General features: G+C 46.4%; 1 protein-coding gene across 9 annotated transcripts in view; it reads right to left on the bottom strand.

Moving 5' to 3' along the window:
• KANSL1 (KAT8 regulatory NSL complex subunit 1) overlaps nucleotides 1-9,095 on the bottom strand; it is a 199,745-nt gene extending 190,650 nt beyond the window's left edge. For 7 of the 9 annotated variants that reach the window (XM_008012266.3, XM_008012270.3, XM_073005165.1 and 4 more), the window contains exons 1-2: nucleotides 9,056-9,095; nucleotides 7,392-7,525 (exon numbers count right to left, since the gene is read on the bottom strand). The gene's annotated coding sequence lies outside the window, so the exon portion shown is untranslated. Of the gene's footprint in view, nucleotides 1-7,391; nucleotides 7,526-8,276; nucleotides 8,477-8,519; nucleotides 8,678-9,055 lie in introns of those variants that run through there. The other 2 variants (XM_008012267.3, XM_008012265.3) reach the window with 2 other exon arrangements.
• Between the last annotated feature and the right edge of the window lie 923 nt (nucleotides 9,096-10,018).

Raw genomic sequence — 10,018 nt, 5'->3', positions numbered from 1 at the left:
GGTGTGCACCTGTAGTCCCAGCTACTCGGGAAGCTGAGGTGGGAGGATTGCTTGAGCCTGGGGGTGAGGGGGCTGGAGGTTAAAGTGATCCAAGTGCCACTGCACTCCAGCCTGTATGACAAAGGGGGACCCTGTCTCAAAAAAAAAAAAAAAGATATGTACTACTCCTAACATTCAGCACCTCAGAATGCGATCTTAGAGACAGGATCTTCAGACCAGGTATGGTGGCTCACGCCTGTAATCTCAGCACTTTAAGAGGCCGAGGTGGGTGGATCACTTGAGGTCAAGAGTTCGAGACCAGCCTGACCAATGCGGTGAAACCCTGTCTCTACCAAAAATGTAAAAATTAGCTAGGCGTGGTGGCAAGCACCTGTAACTCCAGCTACTTGGGAGGCTGAGGCAGAAGAATCACTTGAACCTAGGAGGAGGAGGTTGCAGTGAGCTGAGATCACACCACTGCACTCCAGCCTGGGCAACAAAGAGAGACTCTGAAAAAAAAAAAAAAGAGATAGGATCTTCAAATAGGTCATAAAGTTAAAATGAGGTCATCAGGGAGGACTATAATCCCAATATGACTGTTGTCCTTATAAAAAAGGGGAAATTGTGGACACAAAGAAACACACACAGAGAGGCTGGGCACAGTGGCTGACACCTGTAATCCCAGCACTTTGGGAGGCTGAGGCGGGCAGATCACTTAAGGTCAGGAGTTTGAGACCAGCCTGGGCAACAAGGTGCAGCCCTATCTCTACAAAAAATACAAAATTTAGGCTGAGTGGTGTGGTTCATGCCTGTAATCCCAGCACTTTGGGAGGCTGAGGCAGGCAGATCACCTGAGGTCAGGAGTTCAAGACCAGCCTGGGCAACATGGTGAAACCCTGTCTCTACATAAAATACAAAAAATTAGCCGAGCATGGTGACACGTGCCTGTAATCCCAGCTACTCAGGAGGCTGAGAAAGGAGATCACCTGAACCTGAGAGGCAGAGGTTGCAGTGAACTGCTATTATGCCACTGCACTCCAGCCTGGGCAACAGGGCAAGACTCTGTCTAAAAAAGAAAAAAGAAAAACACACAGGGAGAACTCTACATAAGGACTGGAGTTATACTGCCACCAGAAGCTGGAAGAGAGGCTTGAAACAGATCCTGCCCCAGTTGCTTCAGAGGAAGTATGCCTCTGCCCTTAGATTTCTAGCCTCCAGAACAGTGAGACAATAAATTTCTGTTATTGAAGCCACTCAGCCTATGTCATTCTGTGGCAGCAGCCTTAGCAAACAGATGTCATGAAGAAAATTCACAGCTCAAGTTTACTGATTACCTACCAGGTGCTGTTCTAAACACTCTACATCAATAAACTCATTTAATCCTTATAAAGTCCCCTCCAGGATCTAGGTACTATCATTACACCCTTTTTTTTTTTTTTTTTTGGAGACAGAGTCTCGCTCTGTCACCCAGGCTGGAGCGCAGTGGCGCGATCTCGGCTCACTGCAAGCTCCACCTCCCGGGTTCACGCCATTCTCCTGCCTCAGCCTCCGGAGTAGCTGGGACTACAGGCGCCCGCCACCATGCCCAGCTAATTTTTTGTATTTTTAGTAGAGACGGGGTTTCACCGTGTTAGCCAGGATGGTCTCGATCTCCTGACCTCGTGATCCGCCCGCCTCGGCCTCCCAAAGTGCTGGGATTACAGGCGTGAGCTACCGCGCCCAGCCCATTACCTTTTAACAACCCTTTTAACAGTGTTGACGCCAAGGTTCTAAAAGGTTAATGAACTTACCCAATATCACATAGCCAGAGCCTTCTCTCTCACCACTAGGCTATGAGGAGCTATTATTAATAGTAATTATAATAAGTGCTGGCACAGTGGCTCACGCCTGTAATCCCAGCACTTGGGGAGGCCAAGGTGGGTGGATCACTTGAGGCCAGGAGTTCAAGACTAGCCTGGCCAATATAGTGAAACCCTGTCTCTACTAAAAATACAAAAATTAACCAGGCATGCTGGCATGCGCCTGTAATCCCAGCTACTCAGGAGGCTGAGGCAGGAGAATTGCTTGAACTTGGGAGACAGAGGTTGCAGTGAGCCGAGATTGCACCACTGCACTCCAGCCAGGGCAACAGAGCAAGACTCCGTCTCAAAAAAAAAAAAAAAAAAATTAGTAATTATAATAAGAACAGTAGTAATTCACTAAGCCAAACACTGCCCTATGTCATTTACAGATATAATACAAAAGCCCTCTGAAGTAAGTGTTATTATTTCCAGTATGAAGGAGGAACCTGAATCTCAGAGAGATGAAGAAAATCGCCCAAAGTCACACAGTTAAGAGTGCTGAGATTAGGCCAGGCATGGTGGCTCATGCCTGTAATCCCAGCACTTTGGGAGGCCGAGGCGGGTGGATCACCTGAGGTCAGGAGTTCAAGACCAGCCTGGCCAAACTGGTGAAACCCCATCTCTACTAAAAAGTAAAACAAACAAAAATTAGCTGGCCATGGTGACAGGCACCTGTAATCCCAGCTACTCGGGAGGCTGAAGCAGAAGAATCACTTGAACCCAGGAAGTGGAGGTTGCAGTGAGCCAAGATCACCCGACAACAAAGTAAGACTATCTCAAAAAAAAAAAAAAAAAAAAAGGAAGAATGCTGAGATTATATCTATTTGCTAACTTAAGGGGATATACAATGAAAACATTTTTTACTAAAACTTTAAAAGCAAGTGTGCGTGTGTGCACGCGCTTTTTTCTTTAATGAGACAAGAGACAAGGTCTGGCTCTATCGCCCAGGCTGGACTGCAGGGACGCAATTGCAGCTCACTGCAACCTCCACCTCCCAGGCCTCCCACCTCAGCCTCTCAAGTAGTTGCGACTACAGGTGCACACCACCATGCCTGGCTAATTTTCTTTTGCATTTTTAGTAGAGATGGGGTTTTGCCATGTTGCCCAGGCTGGTCTCAAACTCGTGTGCTCCAGCGATCTGCCTATTCAGCCTCCCAAAGTGCTAGGATTACAGGCATGAGCCATTGTGCCTGGCCAAGTTAAATTTTTTCATGCTCGACTTTGCAGTTCAATACTAGAAATATACATCTCTAAATTCAAAATTCTTGAAGATCTCAAGAGAACACGTGTCCTAGATTATGGGACCTTTTGCATGTGTATCCTCTCAACCACTATTCAAGAACTATTCTCTCTCAGTTAGAACCCTTGCCATTTCTCTGACTTCCAGACACAGAAAGAGAAGAAAAGGAAGGACTGAGATGCTGTTCTTTAAATTTTTTTTCAATTTTCTATTTAATTTTTAAAATCTGATATAAACATCAGAAAGTGTAAAAAGATATAATGCAATGAGAAGTCTCCTTCCCACTCTCTCCTCTACCTGCACAATTCCTAGACCTAACAGGTAACCAATGCCACCATTTTCTTATTTATTCTTCTGAAGGTTTGTGTTGTTGTTGTTGTTGTTGCTTTTTGAGACAGAGTCTTGATCGGTCAGTCAGGCTGGAGTGCAGTGGCATGATCTTGGCTCACGACAACCTCCGTCTCCTGGGCTCAAGCAATTCTCCTGCCTCAGCCCGCTGAGAAGCTGGGATTACAGGCGTGTGCCACTATACCCAGGCTAGTTTTTGTATTTTTAGTAGAGATGGGGTTTCACCATATTGGCCAGGCTGGTCTCAAACTCCTGACCTCAGGCAATCCTCCCGCCTTGGCCTCCCAAAGTCCTGGGATTACACTTGTGAGCCACCACACCCAGCCTTAAAGTTTTTTTTTTTTTTTTTTTTTTTGCATATATACACCAATGCAAATTATCTTTTTCTCCTGTTTTTTTTTCCCTAAAAAACACAAAGTGTATCAAATCATACATACTGTTCTGCATCTTGCTTTTATCACTTAACTGTCTGCCTTGCAGATCTTTCCATATCATATTAAATTATGTCTTAATTCTCTCGTTTTGCTTGTCAAGAACAGTTTTTACGTAATTTCACCATAGTTCAGTCTAGCACACAAGGCACCCAGCAGCCCCTAAGAACTACCTGAGACAACTGATGATGGCTCCATGCCACACACTAAAGACCCTGTATCTTTTCTCTCCTCCTCATTTTCATTTCACTTTTTTCTCCAACTCACTCAATTCTCCTTCCTTTCCCTATACCTCTCCCATCTCACCCACTCCTTAGCCCCTAACCCTGACAACTAGACCTAGCAACATCACTGACATTGCTTAGCCGTGGCTAGAAATATTCAGGCTTTAAAAAGGTACAGACCCCCAACACAGAGAAAAAGGGATAAATAATAATTTCCATGAGAACTTCTAATTAACGAGAGTGCCTTAAATTGAAGAGTTTTGGTCTGGAGTTATTCTTCCTTGTTACTTGCCTCCTCTCGCATTTTGGTTTGTGAAGAGTGAGTAAGTATGACGCTATTTTCTATACGCATGGAAACAAGCATATACTCAGTCTAACATTTAAGCAATGCCTGACAGAATGACAGAGTTCATTCTACAATAAGATAATTGGAGGCCGGGCGCGGTGGCTCACGCCTGTAATCCCAGCACTTTGGGAGGCCGAGGCGGGCGGATCACAAGGTCAGGAGATCGAGACCATCCTGGCTAACACGGTGAAACCCCGTCTCTACTAAAAATAGAAAAAATTAGCCGGGCGCAGTGGCGGGCGCCTGTAGTCCCAGCTACTCGGGAGGCTGAGGCAGGAGAATGGCGTGAACCCGGGAGGCGGAGCTTGCAGTGAGCCGAGATTGCGCCACTGCACTCCAGCCTGGGCGACAGAGCGAGACTCCGTCTCAAAAAAAAAAAAAAAAAAAAAAAGATAATTGGAAACAAAATATAAGAGCTATATAAAATTAACATTTGGGCTCCAAAATATGCACTTTAATTAACCTATCATTTCTTTTTTGTTGTTGTTGTTGTTGTTGTTGAGACAGAGTCTCGCTTTGTCACCCAGGCTGGAGTGCAGTGGCCGGATCTCAGCTCACTGCAAGCTCCGCCTCCCGGGTTCCCGCCATTCTCCTGCCTCAGCCTCCGGAGTAGCTGGGACTACAGGCGCCCGCCACCTCGCCCGGCTAGGTTTTTGTATTTTTTAGTAGAGACGGGGTTTCACCGTGTTAGCCAGGATGGTCTTGATCTCCTGACCTTGTGATCCGCCCGTCTCGGCCTCCCAAAGTGCTGGGATTACAGGCTTGAGCCACCGCGCCCGGCCCTATCATTTCTTTTTACTTAAATTAAGTAGCTCCAATCTGAAACTACATCTTAGAAATGTTTTAAGGATATTCACCAATGAAAAAGAGTAAAGTTCTCTCTCCCCGCTTTTATTTTCCAGCCCACAAACTCAATGCTATCCTCCCCGCAAAAAGTACCTTTTTTTCTGACCAGACAAACACTGTAATTTTTAAAGTTTCTAAATAATAAAAATAAGAAAACATTACCCCCAAAAAATTGGTTTACACTTAGAAGATGTTTCGCACTGAGCAAAGGATTGGTAAGGAACACAAAACTAAGGCAGCCACATAATTACATTCTCAAGTACTAACAGGTGGTAACTCACAGCATGGAGCTGATTTCCTTTCTCTATTCCCGCCATGCCAGAGACCTCTGGTAGAACTTCTGAGGTTACTGTATTGTAACCCAGGTTCAGAGACATTTAGAGGTAAAACCTTAAACATTGGAAATATCTTTAAAAGTAGGGCTTTGTGTACCAAATACATTCGTTAAAACCTAGGAAACTATAAAATGAAATCCAATATATTGATCTCAATCCCCTTGCCTGCTTCCTAAAAAGGACAGAGGCCAGCAGGTCCTGGTGCTCAACACTTGCTAAGTCGAAACACTCTTACACAGGTCCTCCGATTCTTGACGGGTTCAGAACTTCTGGTTGCATTCCCCATGCAACCCCTCCAACTCTACAGGGAGAATGCTGGAAAAACTGTGTCACTTTGGCTTCCTGTATATTAATATAAGCACTCATTATCCAGCAATAGCAGCTGAAACATAAATGAAGATGAGAACTCAGTCTACATGACCTAAGATTTCCCACAAGTCCAGTTATTTAGGTTACACAGACTGCATTATTGTCCGATTTCTCCTCTGCATTAATCTGGAAGTCCACAGAACAGATTAGCACACAACAATCTTAACTAAGCTAGTATCCAACTCTGAAGGAAGGCGAAGCTGGTGGAGTGTTTCCAAGACTGCTTATCCTTCTCTGTCTTTCCTCCCATCCCCTCCTATGTCTTTTTTGTTTTTTGTTTGTAAAATTTAAAAATATTTAATTTTTTTAAATGTATTTTTAGTCACGAGAAAATCAAAGAAGCCACCCATTTCAGTCTTAAGCTCTGCCCTTTGCCTAGTCCTAATGGAGGGTTCTTTGGCCATCTATGTATAAGAGATGAGAGAAGCCAAAGAGACTGGAGAACCACCACATCAATGGGAGCTTTTTCATCTAAAGGTCATCTGTCCACACTGTCCAAATGAGGTTTACCCTGTGAAATAAACTTGGCATAAGTGCTACCTGTTGAGAAAAATAGTGTGAAATGTCACGCAAAGGACTGGGGTGCAGCAGGAGGACTCTGAAAAAGTCATACGTGTAAACCAGCAGGTCTCAGAATGTTCTAATATACTCTATGCAGTTTCAGAGTAAACAAATGGTTAATGACACATCTTTTGTAACACATGAATCAGCTACTGATTTGCAAGACTGGGACACACCCTAGTACCTGTGACTCTAAAGTACCTGTTTGAAAAGTGGACCTAGGCCGGGCGCGGTGGCTCAAGCCTGTAATCCCAGCACTTTGGGAGGCCGAGACGGGCGGATCACGAGGTCAGGAGATCGAGACCATCCTGGCTAACATGGTGAAACCCCGTCTCTACTAAAAAAATACAAAAAACTAGCCGGGCGAGGTGGCGGGCGCCTGTAGTCCCAGCTACTCGGGAGGCTGAGGCAGGAGAATGGCGTGAACCCGGGAGGCGGAGCTTGCAGTGAGCTGAGATCCGGCCACTGCACTCCAGCCTGGGCGGCAGAGCGAGACTCCGTCTCAAAAAAAAAAAAAAAAAAAAAAAAAAAAAGTGGACCTAGATGTCTGAATTGCCAACCTATCCTAAAATTGGAACAGAATTTTATAACTATGTAAGTTGCCATAATTTAAAGTTAAAAAGATCACTGCCTTTCATTATAATGGAAGTTAATTTGAGAACTTCATTAAAACGTTCACACCGATAATCAAAGAACAGTAGCAATGCAAAGTAAGGTATAGCCAATCAATCCTAGGAAGCAAACACAAGAGGCAAGAGAAATGGCAGGTAAAGGAACTGAAGAATAGCAAATTCAAGAATTACAAGCATTACAAAGTTCTAAAGAAAAATGAATAAAATGAGGCTGGTAATGAAAAAATAACACATCTTACCTTAAGAGGCATCCAAATAGCATTCATAGTGTCAGGATATAAAGACAATACTCAGAAATGAGCAAGAAGTCTTAGTAATTCCCTCGGTTACCAAGTATGAGCAGGTAGGAAAATCTTTTGTTTCGATAAGGTATCTGAAAGAGAGGATTTTCATTTAGACTAAAAAATAATCAAGAAAATGCAAATAGTTTAAGCTACCTGGGCAGGGATTTTGAAGTACTATTTGCCTCATCGCACTAAAAAAGTATAGAAAATACAGTCCCCTTTAGAAAACGGCAAATGTGTGTGTGTCTCCGTATATATGTGTAGAAACATACGTTATATAAAAAGAGAAATAAATATGTAACACTTATTTTAGATAATGTAAAATTGCTTATCAAACAGCCAAAATCCCAGAGAGAATAAAGTTTCCAGGGTACCTCATAAACACTAAACGTGATTTGTTAACTAACCATGTAAAAAAAGACCCTTGCTACATTTAATTATATTTAGTAAGGTAAAACCTCTCTAATCATCCCGACTGTCCCAAGATTATGCTTAAGTTTCAGAGTCAATTCCACATGAAAAGTAAAACCTATTCTTGACTGAAGTACTAGAAACAAATAAAATACCCTTCTTCCCCAGAGATCGTTAAAAGCAGACCGAGCAACTTAATTCTGAGGGTGGGAGGAAGGTAAATTTGCCCGGAGGCTGGAGGATGGACTAAATGACCTCTAGTAGGATCCTCGTTCAAGTCCTGGGCCTGAATACAATTCCAGCTTAACCAGTTACTGCTTCGCTTAAAATGGAGGCTTGCCCGCGTAGGGACAAAAATAACAGCACCCACTTCGTTAAAAACAAATGTCGAAAAGTACCCTTATTTAAATAAAAATAAAAAATAAACACCTCTGGAGTGGATGTGTTCTTGCTATGTGTTTGTCACTGAGGCTTCGAAGACTTGGCATCACTTTCCTCACCGCTCACCGGATTTTGGGGGAGGAGCGGGGGGCGGCAGTTTGACTCCTGACCCAAGTCTCAGGCAGGCTTCAAAGCCCCACCGGGGCCCCCAACTCCAGAGCCAGAGGGAGCGGAGAGGCGAGAGCCCGAGATCGCACCTCCCCCCACCGCGGACCCCAGTCCCAAACCTACCCCTCACCCCTCCGCAGTGGGGCGCCTCCTTCTGCCCCATTCCCATTGTTAGGGAGGGGAGAGCGCGGGGTGGGCTCAGGGCAGGGGCGCCCGCGGCTGTTGCCCGGCTCGCTTCAGGAGGGGCGGCCCGCGGGATGCGGCTTCCCTTCCTCTCCGCGTCGGTCCGTCCCACCTCGGCTCGGCCTGGCGCCCCGAGCTCCGCTCCGCGCCCCCGGCCGCGGCCCCGGCCCGCCCCCGGGGCAGCCAGGCCCCCCGGCCACTCGGTCGGCAGCCTGCGGCCCAGGCCTACGAGTGGGCGCTGGGCGGGGGTCCCCGTGCCCCACACACGCGTCCCTCTCCCCGAGCCCCGCCGCTTCCAGGGCCCTCGGCGGCGCCCGCTCCCCGGGCCCCGCGGCCCCCCGCCTCCCAGCCGGGCCGCTCCCTCGAGCTCGTCGTGTCGGGGCCGCCGCCTCTACCTCACCATCACCCCTGTCCACTCGTGCCCCCACCCCCTGGGGCACCAGTGCCAAAGACAGCTCCCCCAGCCCCGGACCTACCTGCACGGTTCAACCAAGCCTAGAAGTGGGGGCGGGGAATCTTCCGCCCTCCTCTGGCGTTCATTGGCCCTTCAGGGGCATATCGTGAGCGCCATTGGCTGAGCGGTAGTGTCCGTCAGAGAGCTGGGGCGGGACAGAAGGGGGAGAGGGATGCTGGTGCCTCGGCGTCTCTGTCTCTGTGTATCTCGCTGTCTCTGTCTCTGTCTCGGCCCTTGGAAACGAGAGGCTTTTGGATGAGAAGACTAGAAGCGGGCCTGAAGTGGGAGGAATAGGAATAGGAATCCTGCCAGAGCGTCACGCCAGTTGGCCACTCTGAACCACCTACCTAAGTCCCCTTTAGGTTCTCTTCTCCATCACCCCCAACCCCTGCCCCTCACCCCTCGAGGTTCCTTCATCCAGGAAGCGACGTGATGAAAACTCCAGGCCGGAAGGCCATAGGGAGAGATGTTATATATGTATAGAAAATATACACATATAAATATTTATATATAAATTCAACCAGATATCAGTTCACTAGGGCCTGGAAAGGAAAGGGCACACATCTCACAGCAGGGAAGGACTTGAGATAGAGCTGGCAGAAGAAGAAATCAAAAATCACTCTTAAGAGCTGGCAACAGTGGTTACCTCCTGGGAGGGGAACTGAGTGCCTAGGGAACCAGTGGGCGGAAGACTTACATATCTCGGCGTATCCTTTGTATCCATTGATTTTTGCACCATTCATCAAGATTCCAATTTTTAAAAAATTGATTTAAAGGTTTAAATAAGGTCCCAAAACCAGGGGACAGATAAGATAGTTGGCCAGGAAAATTGGCACAACATGCAGATTTGGGGAGGAATCTTAGCTTTTAATATATTCAGTTCCAGGTAACAGGGTTTAGTAAAACCCAGTAAAGGTGCCCTAGAGGCAACTGAAGTTACAGAACTTGAGAGAGGGTAGACAATCAGGACTAGAGATTATATGGG

Source organism: Chlorocebus sabaeus, chromosome 16 (genome assembly GCF_047675955.1).
Source record: "Chlorocebus sabaeus isolate Y175 chromosome 16, mChlSab1.0.hap1, whole genome shotgun sequence".
Classification (NCBI taxonomy): domain Eukaryota; kingdom Metazoa; phylum Chordata; class Mammalia; order Primates; family Cercopithecidae; genus Chlorocebus; species Chlorocebus sabaeus.
The sequence above is the reverse complement of the archived record's forward strand: the minus strand, read 5'-3'. Positions and strand labels throughout refer to the sequence as shown.